This window comes from Halyomorpha halys, unplaced genomic scaffold (assembly GCF_000696795.3).
Source record: "Halyomorpha halys isolate HHAL.00 unplaced genomic scaffold, Hhal_1.1 Scaffold560.1, whole genome shotgun sequence".
Classification (NCBI taxonomy): Eukaryota; Metazoa; Arthropoda; class Insecta; order Hemiptera; family Pentatomidae; genus Halyomorpha; species Halyomorpha halys.
This window is the reverse complement of record NW_027105487.1, coordinates 1,389,272-1,406,371: the sequence shown is the minus strand read 5'-3', so window position 1 is coordinate 1,406,371 and position 17,100 is coordinate 1,389,272. Positions and strand designations below refer to the sequence as shown.

At 29.3% G+C, this 17,100-nt stretch overlaps 1 long non-coding RNA gene across 8 annotated transcripts in view; it reads right to left on the bottom strand.

The window, feature by feature from the left end:
- The window catches only part of LOC112210002 (uncharacterized), a 234,113-nt gene that overhangs the window by 97,040 nt on the left and 119,973 nt on the right, over window positions 1-17,100 (bottom strand). The window contains exon 1 of one of the 8 annotated variants that reach the window (XR_010844580.1): window positions 4,761-4,850. The exons of the other annotated variants lie outside the window; for them this stretch is intronic. This is a non-coding gene — a long non-coding RNA (uncharacterized lncRNA). Of the gene's footprint in view, window positions 1-4,760; window positions 4,851-17,100 lie in introns of those variants that run through there. 8 annotated transcript variants of the gene reach the window in all.

Here is a 17,100-nt window from a genome sequence, read left to right as displayed (position 1 = left end):
AAAAAAACTTATATTGTACCCAGAAACGTGAATAATTTGAATTGCTCAATGAGACACTGTAGTCTCAGAGCATCATGGTTTATTGTATAATTGTAAATAATTTCAAGAAAAATAAAATCTCTCTCTCTCTCTCTCTCTCTCTGTACTGCACCACAGCTTCAACTTAATGTTCGAAATCTTAACGAAACAAAATCACATCCTGGCTTAATTTCGAAGATCGATACAGGAGTAAAAAAATTAAATCAGTACTGCAACAACCAGTGAAGAGTCAGGGGTGAAGTACCCTACAAAGGGAGTACAATTTCTTGAACAACGGCTGTGAATGGAGGTGATTTGTCCATGATCACGATCAACCGCCAGATTTTCCACCAAAACAGAAAGTAATTATTTTCCATTACTAAATAATTATAGCCGGATTCGAGCCCGGGTGCTCGAAATTAGTAGCTCAGTGAATACAGAAGCAAAGCCTTATAAAATATCAAGATATGAAATTGTCTCTTCAAATATTTATTTTTACTACTCATTCTGTTTGAAACATCAAGTTGTTATTCCGACTATTACATATCCAAACACCTTAAATGTGAAAAAAATACAGTATTTTCAAAGATCACTCAATTAACTTATTCTAATTTACTTAACTAGAGAACGATACAGTCTGTTACTGATAAACTCTAAAAAACAGAAAGACTCTAAAAAACACTAAAAAAAAGAAAGATGTAAACGGTTTCAGACTATAACAATGCAATTCATTAATTCTTAATGTTCTAACTAGGAATGTTGAAAAAATATTGATATTCTTATCTGATAGTTTTCAGATGTATTGAATAATATATATCAAAATCAGAGTATCGAAGACGGAAATTTGAAAAGTAAATTAATAAAAATTAAGTATCAGTGTATTATAGAAGCTTCAACGGCAGGAACACTAAAATTATATTTAGAAATATAACATTTTTACAGTAATATTTATTTCTATATCGATAAAATATTGATATTCAATGAACATATTCTATACATGAAGATACTTTATAAACATTTTCTATTGATTATCTATGTTATGAATAAAATATTGATATTCTTATCCAATAGTTTTCATATATATATTGAATATTGAATAATTTATAAAATTTGAGTATCGAAGACGGAAGTTTAAAAAAATAAATTAATAAAAATGAATTAGTGTATTACAAAAGCTTCAGCGGCAGGGACACTAAAATTATATTTAGAAATATAACATGTTTTCATTAATATTTAGTTGTATATCGATATTAGTATAAACTTCAATACCTTTATTATTATAAACTTTAGAATCGATTCATTATTAGGTATAGTTTCAAAAATATATTATTAGTATTGATTTCAATATCGATATTAATGTTGACTCCAATGAATAAAAAAATAATAATACAAATTTACATAAACTAGTTAAGGATAGATGCACCAGACATATACCTATGAATGGTTTTACGCCTATAACAACAAACAAACCATACATATACAATTTAAAATAAAAAATTGGAATAACCAAATTTGTCATTATATTCAAGATTCACTTTTTCATAGTATCTATCATTATTTGTTGATACTTTTTACCGAATGTATGAACTATTGCTTATAGAAGTTATTTATAAGTGCGAAAACATATGCCAGAGTAATTCATTATAACGGTTTATAATTTATTGAATCTAGATAAAATGAGCTTTAATTAGGTTTACAAACTAAATTAAATTAACTGTACTTGAATAAAACTAAAATGAATAAGCTCTAATTAGGTTTACGAACACCTAAAACTAGCTTGAAAAAAAAAAGGTAAACTAATATCACAATTATAAAAAAGTTATAACGCCTTTGTTAAAGAACCTCCTAATTGGTAGATGCTCCCGCTACCTAATACTTTAATTATTAGTGATTTTCACATAAATTTAATTTTAAAAGCGTTAGCCAACTTTCCCATTTAGCTATTATCCACTTCGAGATAGGCAATCAAATAAGTAGATTTTAGTACCAACCAGATTACATACCATATTTTACAGCATAATTATTATGTTATTTTATATTTTAATGGTAGGCAATTTCTAAAACGTCGATTTTTTTAAAACAGATAGTGCAACAGAAATTTCTTCCATGCCATATTTATATAATTATACTCTGGCGTCTCTTAACGACTATTTTATATTTATCATTTTTTTTTTAAATTTTATTGCTTTACTAACTATTAAATAAACAGCTAGTTCTTATGATACATTTTTTTTTACTCTCAAGTAATATTAACCAGAAACGGAGAGCAACGCCATTTAAGTTTTATAAAGGCATAGAGATAGATAAATACTTTCGATATATTGCGTAAATGTATCATCGATACTGTTACACAATATATTTCTGCGAAGAAACTTGAGTAGTTCGTTATCTCGGATGTCTCCTGCAATTGAGGTTGTTGTAAGAGAAAGACAATCTAAGTCATGAACGTTGACAGATTGTAGAGGCACTCCTTGCCACCAGCCAGCAATAAATAGTCAACATCTCAGCTGTCTCCTATAATAATAAATTATTCAATAAATAACGGAGCATCGCTTTGTTGATTTTGTAGATCAATCGATAGAGATATCGATATCTGTACATTCATTCATTCACGTAAATACTACCGTATTTTTTAATATTAATAACATTGAAGCTGATTCTTAAGTTTTAGCAAATTTCACGAATTCATTTCCTCGTTTTATACATTTTTAGTAGGAAGCTTGATTTCAGTTAACTCTTAAAAACTAAAATAATCCAGTCTAACGTTAATGTATGCCTTTATGTTTTCAGTTTTTTGATACCAAAGAAATATACATATTTAATTATGGAGACTATACCGAACATTACCAATAAATATTTATTTTACAAAATATAGTAACATACACCATAAGAGAACATTAATACGATAATTAATTTTAAGTGAAGTTCATTAGACCATAGACTGACTATACTTCCACACACGCACATATAAACACAAATACACTAAAATAACTAACAACATAATAATTATGATAATAATCTAATAGACACCACACATAAAAAAATTAAACATACGCTAATACTCATTAATTTTAAACTTTCAGATTGAATTTCAAAATTTTACTGTTAGTTCTACTGAATAAAAAAAATACTAACGGTTTGAAGTGTTTTAAAAAGAAAAAAATTAAACTAATGAGGTGTTAATAAGTTATATATTAATATACTGAGGTTGGGGGAGGGGGGAGGTGCTGTCAGCAAATAAACGAAAAAACTATTTATTTATGTTTATTTACTGTTTCGACCGTAATTTCTCCTATTCATCAGAGAGGTTAGGTACAGATTCTGCCTAGCGTCTAGGTTTAGTCAGAATCTCTGCCTGAATTAATAGTTATTGTTATACACCCCCCCCCCCGACCATCTCCACAAAGAAAAAAATTAAACTGATTTTAAAATTATGCATGTTATTTAATACGGAAGAAACAAAAACTACTGTTATTTCAAGAAGATTTAATTTTAAAAAATAAATGTTTTGAGTAGCTTTTTTAAAAAAACAAAACAAATAAATATAAAAATTGTAGAAATAAAAATAAATGTTATTCTTAATTGGAAAAAAAAATTAGAATGGAAAAAAATAAACAAATATGCAAAAGTGCCTTATGATGTGTTCAGTCTTATCTACACCGAAATTCACCGAAACCTTATCTCCGTAAAGCGGGTTTTGATCTAACAATTTTTTCACGCTTCTCATTCATGTCATTTCCACAAGCATTTTATTAAGATGTTCCTGGCAATAACATTTTTATAACCGAGTTTATTTTAAATTATTATTTAATGATACATTTTTAAAACGTTATTCAAAGTTGAATACTGCTGGTACATCGTCAAATTAGATAGTTTCGTAATTTTTTTTTGTTATTATTTTATAAATTAAATAAATCACATTATGGTGCAATTGAAACATAAAAATGTAGATGTTTAAAGACAAAGGATAAGTAAACAGTTCTTTGAGATAAGGAATTGTCTCATTGAATTTTTGTTTCTATTTTAATATCTAAACGAAATCTTAAAAATAATGATAAGCATATACGTGACCCAAATGAGGCCCAACAAATTAGTTCTTTATAAGCCATTATTATTTTATTACGTATCATAAAACATATACATTAACTGAAGATTATACATAGATGATTATAGGATAAATTAAAATCATATTGACGTATCAAACACAAAATTATTTCTTATAATGACATTTTATTTCAAATCTAATTCAAATGTTTCTTTTAGCTCTAATAAAATAAATCCAAATAAAAATTGTCAATAAAGGAAGATAAATTTTACTCCTTTCGAACTTAAGTAGTTGGTCTAAATTGCAATAACTGTGTTTTTTTTGTATTTCTCCCCCTCCCTTTCCCAAAAAAAGTAAATAAGGTAACTTATTCTGAAAACTGTCACAGGATGGCAGGATTTTTTTTTAATAATAATACAAGATGCCATAATCAAGAGCATTAAATATCAGAATAGTAGTAAATTTTCATTTATAGAGTATATATATATTGAGAAGTAATATAAATAAAAAAAAAAAAAAAAATTATAACAATATACAACAAAATAAAAAAAAAATAATTTATACAAAAAATAAAGATTAAGTTTAATATTATATGTTTCAGAATAAGCCACAATTTTCCAGTAGAGTTCAGACAATAATTTTCTTTAACAAACGTGTATATTAAGGAATAAAAATAGGCCATACTTGAATAACTTACCATAAATATTGGAATGATAGTATATACACATATATCCTTGATGAAATAAAATTGTCAGTGAGATGAAGTTATAGAAATCACTATAAAATAAACTAGTCTGTAATAATGATACTGCTGACGCGATTGACGTAACTGGTCACGCCTGTGAAGGTGATGGGTAGAATAAACAAACAGATCCGCAGACGTAGCGCCATAAATAAGCTAGAACTTGGCATGACGTGGGTAAACTCCTCCATGACGTACTGACTGATGGAGAAAACAGATAATGGTAGATCGGACAAGCGGTTTGTGTTTTAGGGACAGATTGCGTGGCCTTTGTGATTCGCCAACCATTAATCACCAACCACTTTCACTAGCCAAAGGTCAAGCTTTTTTTCTACATAAACTCAAAAATTTTCTAAAAAAAAAAAAAAAAATCTAAGGAAATAAAACATCTCGATCGCGCTATCTTATTGAGAAACCTATTAATTAGAACCTAAGTCCGAATTAGTAAATTTAAAATAAAAAATAATTTCACAACTGTTACTGCATACTTTCTTTTTAATGTAATGAAAAATTTTATATTTAAAAATATTAACCGATAAAAATAAAGTTTAATAATAACTAAATAAAGCTTATTCTTCATAATTAATCAAGGTTATTTTATTTTTAACAGAAAAAAGTTCGTCAGTAAATACTATATATCTCCTCAAACTACAGGCAATTTTCACGTTAAACTCAAAAATATTTTTTTTTAAATTTGAATCTTATACTAGAGTAATTTCTTATCTAAAACCACTAAGAAGCTAAAACATGAACGTAAAACTTACAAACGAAATTCTAATTTTATAATTGTGGGAGTGGGTATGTCATTGGTAAAGCACTGTATTACTAGCTTCAAGAACCCGATTTGAATCCAACTGTGGCAGATAATTATTTTCTGTTTTAAAGATTAATTAAGTTTAAAGCGGATACACTTAATTGAGTAAAAATCTGGCAGTCGAACTGATTCTGACCATATCACCTCTTTGCACAACCGCTGGTCAAGTAACAGTACTTTCTTACAAAGCATTTTTAATATATACATGATTGGTCATAAGTTAATTTGAAGATGGTCAGATCTGCGATCAAAGAAGAAGAAAAAAAAAAGTTATTAATCTTTATTTATTTTCTGCCAACATTTCGACCAACGATATAAGTCTTCATCAGGCCTACTATAAAAAGATATTGATACAATAAAGATTTAATTGTAGCACTGAAGAAGAATCTTGGGTCGATACGTCGACTATTTTTTTTCCTTCCTGAGAGCCTTGACCATTTCTTTGAAATTTTAATTTAAAATTTCTGCACTCAATATTGAATAAACAAACACTGAGATTAAGATTAAGATTAAGATTATAAATAAACACTGAATTTTCGAAAACCATTTAATGTTGAATAACTTTTCAATGCTGAATTTTAAAAACTCATTTCACGAAAATGATACTAACTAACTTTCTTTTAATTAAAACGTTCTATATAGTTAGGGGTGTTTTTTGTACGAGACTATACCTTCCCCCAATAATCAGTTGTTAAAAAAAAATGTAACGGTCATATCAACCATGAAGGCCGATCTGGAATTAAATAAATAAATAAAAACTAAAACCACTAATTAATAATAATCTATTGTAAAAAAAACTGTTATTATACAAAAGGACATTAACTAAATCAAGCCATGATAACGATAATCTAAAATATCGACCCTTGAGCTGTGATGTCTAATAAGTCAAGGAAATCAACAATGCGTATTAATAATTAAAATTCTCATTATTCTAGAGACATATTGTCTCATTGTTTTGAAAGATATTTATGTATTGTTTACTGAAGTTTGCATTGGCCTATCAAGGGGAGGGGGCAGGAAGGGGCACCTACCCCTCTCCTAGAAGTGGAAACAAATTATTAATTTAATAATAAAAAAAAATTTCCAAGCCTATGATTTTTATAGACTAATAAAGCACTGCTATAATTTTGTAAAAATTATGGTTCATTCGTCTTTTTCCGTGCTGAAAATTCACAGTCTGAACGACCATGGCTTGTCCCCCCCCCCCTAGTTTTGATCCTTTGTACGCCCTTGAGCTTCTCGAATGAAGAATTAATATTTATTTTTTAAATCGTATTAAGTAGTTTCCGAGTCACGAGGAATCGTATCAAACATAGCGACAATATACTAATATGTTATTTTTAGTTCCGGCTGACTTGTACAAAAGGAATACGAGTGAATGTGGTGGCAAAAGACGCATTTAAAATTTCAGGACTGACAAATTCCTGGGACTCGGAGTTAAACCCTGTTTTAGGTTTTTATTTTGAGGTTTAACTCACTGACGACTATAATTTTTAATTTCTGTGACATATAATGAAATATTCCACAACCTGTCCATATAAGATAAAAAAAAAATAATTTTTGTAAGCCTTCGATTAAGACTTGAATACTGTAAAAATCTTCTTTTTTTTTCCAGAATTATGAATGAAGTACTTCAATGTGAAAAATTTGGTCTGGGAAAACCGTGGCAATGATAATTGATGCAACACTAGTAAAACACTCTAAAACAAATATAATTATGTTTTAGATATAGTAAATATAGATATGTTTTGTAACCAACATGAACGAATAGTGAAATTGAACGCAGCTGAATAACCATGGATATGTAGCAGATATGTGGAGTCAAAAACGAATGTATATAGTACATGGTCACCTATTTTTTATTTGGCTGAAACTAAAATATATTATTATATTAATAAATGTTTCTGATTATAATATCTATAAAATGCTTCAAGTTGGGCTTACAAATTAATTTTTTTTATAGTCAATCTATGGAATATTGTTTCCAATTAGTTGTAAAATTTATTGAGTGAATGTAACGATGGATATTTTATTTCATAATTATATTATGAAGCAATTTCGATGAAATTGTTATTTTCTATCAACAAAAACAATAATTAAATTCTTTTTAAATAAAAATTAACAGTCATTTCAGCAACTAATAAGAACAACAATATAACAAAACCTTATGTCACGCCTTAATTTTTTCTCTGTTCTCCAACTTGCAGAGTAGTTGCTAGTCTGGTCATGCTCTAACTTAAAAACCTAATGATCAGTTTAGAAACCATTAAGGAATGGCAACTTTTTATCAGTTTCTTCGATCGGTTTTCTCTATTAACTACGAGCTGATAAATTAATTTTTAAGTCAGTAAAGAGGGGAGAGGCCATGGACACGACAATGTGACATCCTGTTGTAATTATGTGCTTTTGAAACATTATTGTTGTGTAGTACACATAATTATTTCCAAAGCCATTAATTAACTCATTTTTTGTACGGTAATGATGGGTCAATCAGAAATAATTCACTCACAGCAAAGAGCACGGTTAACTTTTCACATGACTAATGTAATTAGTACTCATTTTTTTTTATGAATACAGTTACGACACCCATAAAGTTAAAATATATATTTTTAATTAGTCAATTATAATATTGCAAATAAATCATAAAATTATTTCCATAATAGGATGATTTTTTAAGTAGTGTTACGGTTGCAATGGTGAAATAAAAACACTGGCGATATCTGCGTAGACAAGGGGTGTTACGGTTGTCGTGGTGAAATAAAAACATTGGCTAAATCTGCGTAGACAAGAGGTGTAATGGTTGTACATGGAAAAAAAAACACGAGCGATATGTTGAGACGAGTGAGTTTTGGTTTTGTGAAGGGGAGTTTTGATTTTTGAACATGTACGACTGTTCAATGTGAAGGGGTGATATTTTATCAGGCCCTGTGTGTTTACTGTTTGAACGGGAATATAACCATATGAGAAATGTTATCGTATATGTTTTTGTTTTTTTCAAAATTATGGTGTTCTACTTCAATGGACGGTCATTAACTTTATAAGTGGAGATATAGTGCAGTGACGTTTCTTCAGCACGTCCTGGATAAGAGAGTTGTGGCAGGTGTCATCCTCAAGCTTCTGGGCAAGGTGCAGCGGAAAGGACATATCGGTCAACCTTGTGTTCTGCCAGGAGTACTACCCGAAAACTACGTGGGGTTTGACTAAATTTTATTTTGTTTTTATTTTATATTCGCTTTTATACTCTTTTGGATAATAATGTAAATTTAGTTATTAAGATTTAGCATTTTAGTTAAGGTTAAGTCAACCTAGAAATTTTAATTGTTTTATAAATTGATAAGAATTTTTTTTCCTTTTTGATTTTGGGTACATATATTTCTTCTTCTTATTAAACTTTTGTACATATAGTTCTGCTGTTCTTTCTCTGCTTTCAACTTGTTAAATTACTTATGTTATGTTTTTGTAGTTGTTCACAGAATATTACGATAATTCAACAGGTGGGTAGGTAACACCCCTAGATTTTCTGTTATCTACATGTAAAGCTATTCGCCAGTGGTAATAATTCAATAATTGCTTATATAGGGGTATATTTTAGTTATATTGTGGGCATGTAGTTTCGGGGTTTTCGTAATTTCCAAGGGAAAAAATAACGTGGCACCTAAGAGCAATTTATTCTTTTTTTTTTTGTCATTTTTATTTATTTTTTTCACTTTTTTCTTTAACCCACCCCCTTCTCCGCTGAGCGTGGGCAAGTATGAACGATAAATTTATAACTAAAGATAAGTAAAATTTTGCGGTTATAATTGATTAAATTTGTATTGCATTTAATTATATTTTAAAACTCTAATCATAATCATTAAAAAAAAACTCAAGAATGTAACTTTTTATTTAAACATTTTTTTTAAACACTATGTTTAAACTAATGGATAACTTCGCTCAAAATTTCGGGTCAATTTAAGCGAACCGTTTTTTATGCAGGTTTGCCAAGGAAAATGTGTCTACGCATTCAGAAACAGCAGATGGAATTTAACAAAATATCGACAACTGAACGTCAATTCGACGGTTATACTGACATATTACTATTCACATCAATTATTTTTACATTAATTGACTACAAATTGAGAACAATCACAATATTTCCTTAATAGGGAAAGAGCAGGAGGAAGGAATGTAATGTGCAATGTCGATGCACTCTGCCGGGTCTATACAACGGTTGCATACCCAACGGGAATATATTAGAATAATGAACCTATTAGAATTATGTACGAGCCGATTAGTTTAATGCTATCTATAATTAATTCTCTGCGACAATAGATAAATGTAAGGGATACATAAATATATCTAGACCATTGAATGACTCTTTACAGACCGTTAACGATGACTAAGGCCACATACCTGAATAATTGCGAACCCATTATTAGCAAGCTAAGGACCATCTGGGGTCGGAAGAAATGTCGATCCCTAAATAGCGAAGGAAAATAGTTCAAAACAAACCAAACGTCAATCGGCGGAATAATATTTATCGGCGATTTTCTACTCTCTAAAACAAATAACACATTGTTTTCATTCATGTACACATTGTTAAAAGCACATTATTGAAAACAATAAAATATATTTCAAAATCTAGTGAAGTGCGAAGAACGAAAAAACTTGCCTTCTGTTTTAAATAGAAATTAATTTCTCTTCAAGTTGGATTATTAACGTTATGTGGCGCCAAACCAGATCTATTTTTGCTTTACTAACCCAAATAGTAATATATGGACAAATACATTCTTTGAAAACAAACGATTGTAATAAACGGTGCATTAAGTTACGATGTAATCGAGAAAGTAATTATATACAAATTCAATTTATGTACTTTTCGTCACTCCCCATTTCCTTCTACGAATTTACGAACTTTACGCATTCGATATAAATTTTTATAAAATCTTTAACTTTCCAAATTTATGTTATGAAGTCTATGAGAATAGGTGAATTATTTCGAATAAACGAAATTAAAGGTACAGTAGAGCTAGCCATTTTTTAAATTGGCATTGAACTCTGGACAATTTCAATACATCTAAGACCTAGCAGAAATTAAAAACCATTCAACTGAACATTGGTACGAGTTCAATCAATGCCGCTATCGAAAAAATCAGTAAAATAGATAATATACTATGGTACTTTCGGTAAATCGATTTTAGTGAAAATGTAGCTGTCACATCCAAGATTAACTCATCCGTTTAAAACCCATATTGAATTGGTTTTCACAATTTCACAACGACTTTTTCGTTGTAAAACAGGCTTTTGATCGAGTCTGGCACCCGGGACTGCTTTACAAACTCCGTAAATTTCTAAACTACCTTCTACATACTCATCATTCGTACCTTTCTCATTGATAGATTATTCCAAGTAAACCACAATGGTTCCTATCCAACCCTCTTCTACCAGTTCGCTGGTGTTCCTCAAGGTAGTATCCTCGGTCCCATCCACTACAACATCTATAAAGCTGACATTGCAACCAATCCTGACACTATCCTCACCAAGTATGCCGATGACACATGTGTACTCAAAGTTAATAATAACCCATTAATTGTATCCCAAACTCTCCAATCCCATATCACAGCTCTCGAAGAATGGTGTCGTAATTGGAAATTTAAGATAAATTCCAACAAATCCCATCAAATCACCGTAAACCTACTGACTGCCCTATGGTATCCTTTATGTTACCCTTGCCCCTGTCGAACAGTTCTGCTATCTTCAATACATCTGGACAAACGACTAACCTGGAATCCTCACACTATTACAGAACTTACAAGACAAACGGTCTAAACTTTCAACTCATCACAAAAGACATACGAAGTTGAGCTAAGGGGTTCCACTAAACCTTCGAATTCCTCTCGTGTCCAATCCTTACAATCCAAAATCCTTCGTAAAATCCTCAATGCTCCTTACTTTGTCACAAATAAAATCATACATAAAGACCTTAATGTCCCCTATGTAACCGATCTAGCCCGAACCAGATATCACTTCTTCCATTATAAACTCCCTAACCACTCAAACCCCCTAGTTTCTAACCTTGCGTCCTCTTGCATTTCTGACAATCCTCCGAGGCGCCTAAAAAGAAGATGGCCACGGGGCCTACTAATGTGAAATTTCATTAGAGTGCTACCAATGGGTAGTTTCTCAACACGCCTGTAACACTTCATTTTAACTAAGATCAAATTTACTGAATGTATTATATAATATACAGTTATAAATTTCAATAAAGATATTTAAAAAAAAAATAAAGAATTTCAATAATTCCCCATCCTATATATAGGTAAGAGAGAGTAAAAATCAACTTCATTTAGGCATTTAAAGAACCCAGGAAACCGAAACAGTTATTTAAAAAAAATAATCATAAAAAAAATCATCTCATTAAGAACTGTAACCGCTAAACCGTTTTCGATTAAACTTTAGAGGAATGCAATAATCCATGAAAAATTCCGAGTGCTTCGAGAAAAAATTTCCGGGTGTATACATAAGCATTTAAAAAATAATGAATTGAATAACGATATTTTGCGGTGATCTATCTACCTGAACCGATATTTGTTTTAAGTATTTGAGTTATGTCATATATGTTGACTCATCGCTGAAATATTAGGTATAAAGAAACAAACAGTTCTTGAGATTTCAGAATCAGAAGTTAATTTCTGTATTTGGAATTCGTGACCGGAAATTCATCTTCGTTACAGATATTTATGAAATATTTTATTCTCAAAAACCGTGAGGTTTATAATAATTTTTATTAAAAAAACAATTAAATATTTAAAAATAAAATTTTAAAGCAGATTTTATACATGTTATAAATAAGTTAATAGACTAGCAAAATAAAATAAAATCTGTTAATATGACTGTTTGTCGAATTCACCAAAACAAGAATGGATATGCAATCTGACAAGAGACACGATCCCTAGAAAGATATGCCACGTTGGGAACCAATATATAAAACAATGAAAGGAATAACGGACTGAAGAATGAGAATGCATCAAAGAGATAGGAGGTGGATGATGCGGAAGCCTTCCCATTGATGCACCACAATAACACAGGAGGTGAATGGCTACTGGCAGAGGTAGCAAGTCACAATACTAGGTCATCTTAAATATTTATAATTGAAATCAACTTTATTTTTTAAACTGATTAAAATAATTTTGATATATAGGAGTGATTTAAAGAAGTTGTCACCTTCCTTTAATTTCAACAGAGAAAGGAGATAACTTCAAAGAAATATTTTGTAAGGGTAATGTTAATAACTAAAACATAAAACCTTAAATTAAAAAGAATAAAAAAATAGGAAAGGTAAAAATTTTCATCTATAATCCATTGAATTTACAAACATTTCAAATATCTTTTTTTTTTTAATTTATATTGCGAATAAACTTCAGAATTTCATGTAAAGGAAATAATCAAAGTGTAAAACCAAAATTTGTTCTGGACCACACCTACACGTGGACTCCCTCTTCTGGATTACACATATAGATAATACACCACTTGAAACCTATTAGGCCTGTCAAATTGGTTGCCACAATAATGGCAGTAAGCATACTGCAATTAATTTATCCGTGATACTTCAGGTTCATGAACAATTAGGTATGAAAAATTAGGATTAACACTAGATTAATCAAGGTTTCTTATTATATTTAAAAGTCTTATTGGTAGTTTTCCCAAGATTTTCAGATCATTTTTGGAATAATTTAAGCTCATACAAATAAATGAAATAGCATATAGTATACATAATTTAATTAGTTTGTCTACTTTTTAAATAAAAGAGGCAATAAGCGAAAAAGACAATTATTTAGCATTTAGTTTATGAATGGAATGAAGTTCTATGATCTCCTGCAACAATGATGATTATTGTTTATTACAAAAAACCGATGAACAAACTGTACCAAAAATATTTGTCATTAAGTAAATTTTTCGATATATCACAAAATGTAAACTTATTGTAACAACTAACGACTCTAACTCGTGATAGGAAATTCGCATTTCCAAAGTTTAGCTTGCAAAAATTATAAAGACTTCTTAAGTTTTTCCTTATTATCAGATTTCCAATGACTCAAGCTTTATACATATTTTCTATTTAAATTTCCCTGTGTATAATAGATATTTCCTGATATCTAATAGCTAATCAGCGATAGCCATCTACAGATATCTATAGTGACTCTTGATTATATAAACACAGATTTCCTCATTTTTCTCAGCCGACATTGACCTAGCAGAGGTTTCCTGCTACCATAGATGATCCATGTTAAAAGAGACGATTTTATTTACACAAAGTGATCTGTGATTATTCCTCCATAGATACCAGGTGATAAAAGAGATTGAGATTCAATGAGCTATTTTATAACTTTAAATTTGGCAGGTCATTTGTATGAATCAAGTTATTGTAATTAGGCAGAATACCTTATATTAAATAATTTTTCTTTTAAATAATAAATATAAATTTTTTTTTCATCTTACATTTTTTTTTATTTAATATATATTTTATCTGAAAAACTTTCAAATAAATTTTGACACTATATTTATCAAGTCGAAGATTCTTCACAGGACAACAAAAATTCCTTTTATTTCTGTATTACATTTTGAAAACCTGTCCATCAATACAAAATCTGTCTATATTCCAAATTAAACGCTAAGATTTGGAGTTTTCCGATTTTCTAGAGAACCACTCCATTTTTCCTCGGAATTATCTTCTACATTTCTCCTATTTTATTTTCAAATATCTCAGGATAAACCTTACAAGGGACGCTTTATAGTAATAGAAGATAATATACATTTATGTACGCATTTTATATATATCATACGACAACACAAAACCGCAAATGATAATAGAGAACTGTAAAAATGAAAAAGTATGAAGTATGTACAAAAGTATCCTGTCCTCGCAGGTTCGTGCTTAGAGTAATTTCCTCGTTAAATTCCTTCCAGATCTATTCCCTCTCTGTTATTTTGAAATGACAGGTTTAAATCCCTAATTGAAGTTTAACTATGCAATTTTTTTTTTTTTAACACCTCTTTGACACATGTGAAAATATTATATGAATCAACACTCTAATAAGCACTAACAGTAACATAATATTTACGTTAAAAACAGAATTTCAAATATTTACAATCATAATCTCGATGAGTTTTGATTAAGAGGGCGTGCGATGATCCATCTTTTTTCGGAATAGGAGAGAGCTATTTAGAAAGGTCCTGAATGTGGGATAACTCATCTAGTGTTAGTCGGAGGCCGAACAGGAAGATCCTGGGATAGGAGAGACCTTTCAAGTACAACTCAACTCCAACACTACTCACTTCGATTCGCCTTGCATAGCTCATTAATCTCCTTGATTTAACTAACCAATGCACTCCTAACTCATTGCAGTAGATGCAGAAAGTGATGCCAATAGTTTTTATTTACCCGTAATACTTTCCTGGTCAATGGGAATGCGGGAAAATAAATGTAAAAATAAAAATCATCTTATACCATCCATAAATATGATTACTGTAAACATTGTATAAAAAATAAGAAGAAAAAAAAAATTTTTTAATCTGAAACAGGAAGGGATATAATTTTGTAAAATTCACTATAGATTATAAACTACATAAAATTAAATTATTGCAAATAATAATTGAAATAAATAAGAAGGCATATGAAATACATCCTGATTATTAAAATAAAAACACAAAATTTAAAACAATAAGTAGTTGGTACATCCTTAAGAGGACAAAGTCCAAAAAAATTAATTAGATTTTGGAAAATGTGAGCAAATGATTTGTGATTCTACAAAATCTTTGTGCATATTAAAAAATTGTTCTCGTTTATGTTATAAAAAACATGTAAATACAGCATACTAAATAACACTGGACAAAATTTTTTTTTTTTGTTTATATTTTAACAAATAAATTTTGGTTCCATACATCGCATAATAACCAAAACCTTAATTTACTACTAACAAAATTAGCTTTTGTAGAAACAAGAACGAAATTTCTATTTTAAAATTTTTTTTTAAACTTTTGTTACTTCACTAACTCCAAAACTAAACCCCCGACATAATATATAACAGTTTCGTTTTCAAACTCGATAAAATTTGCTTTGCTTTATAATAAAAATGAGCCTTGTACGACCCTAACTAATCTAGTGCATAGAATACGAAGGAATTTATTCATAAACATTTTGTAACAATTTAATAATCACCACCAAGGTTGATTTCCATTGTACATTTATTCGCTTAAATATACTTATTAAAAAAAAAAAAAAAAAAAAAAATGTCCCTCATTTTTAAGAGAATCATTGAGCCTAGAATGGGCTGAAATGAAAGGTAGTTAAATTAAATTCAAATTCGTTCTGCATGATTGTATTCGTAGCACGAATATTTTTGATATTTCACATAATCATATTAAAAAAAAGAAAATTTTTGGGAAAATCGTTTAAAAAACAATATCTTGGAAAGTAACGGTCGCACTGTTTCGATTTTTGAACTGTAGCAAATTTCATCTTTTCAAATGAATTTGTAGGCTGTTTTTGGGTTTAGAATATTAGCTTTGGATTTATTTAGTAAAATTGAAAATACGAGTGTACGTACACAGGAAGAAATTCTTGTTATCAAAACTGTATTAGTGATAAATTGTTTCAAACTTCATCGAGTTAAAAACCGAAACTGCAACCTATTCCTAGTCAAACGGTTATTTTTGAAGCAATTTACTAACAATTTAAAAGCTACACTTAAAATCCGAAAATATTGATCTAGTTTTTATAAAAAGCGAACCACTCTTTTTCATCTAATTAATACTTTTGGTTCTAGATTATCACACGATAAAAGAATTTTTTCACAAGACAGTTAAATCACATGTTTATTAAATTGTTTTGAGAAAAATCCTTGTACCTTGTGATGATCAAGTATTTACCAAAATAGGTAATTAAAATTTTGTTAATGACCTTATATCTATTTCTCTGTGAAACAAATAAGTTAATATATGCCAATTTTGTCAGTTACGAAGCCTGCATTTGTTCTTTGGTCTCTTATTTACTATATTGTCACTTCTTAGCTTCTCACCCATTCATAAGCCGTGATATGAATACCTAAATAAGAAATAAAATAAAAAATGTGATTTACAGTTCATTGGTTCGATGAAAGATGCAATATAATATAGCAAATAAGAATTATAAAAAATAAAAATAAAAAAACTGAGCTGCATGGTCCCTTAAGTATTTTCCCCTCATTTTTTAAAAAAGGAAAAATGATTTTATTACGTCATTAATGCTTAAAATCCGTGAAAAAATAGGGGAGGAATAAAAAAAGTTAGGACCCTTAAAAAAATTAAGTCCCACGCTTCTCTAACACTATCTTGATCATAGTTTTAAATAACAATATTGAAACTATGAAATTCCAACTTCCAAAATAACTAATTTTAATTTTTAAAAACCCAACTGTCTGATTAATTTTCTTTTTAAGTCAAAATTAATAATTATAATTATAT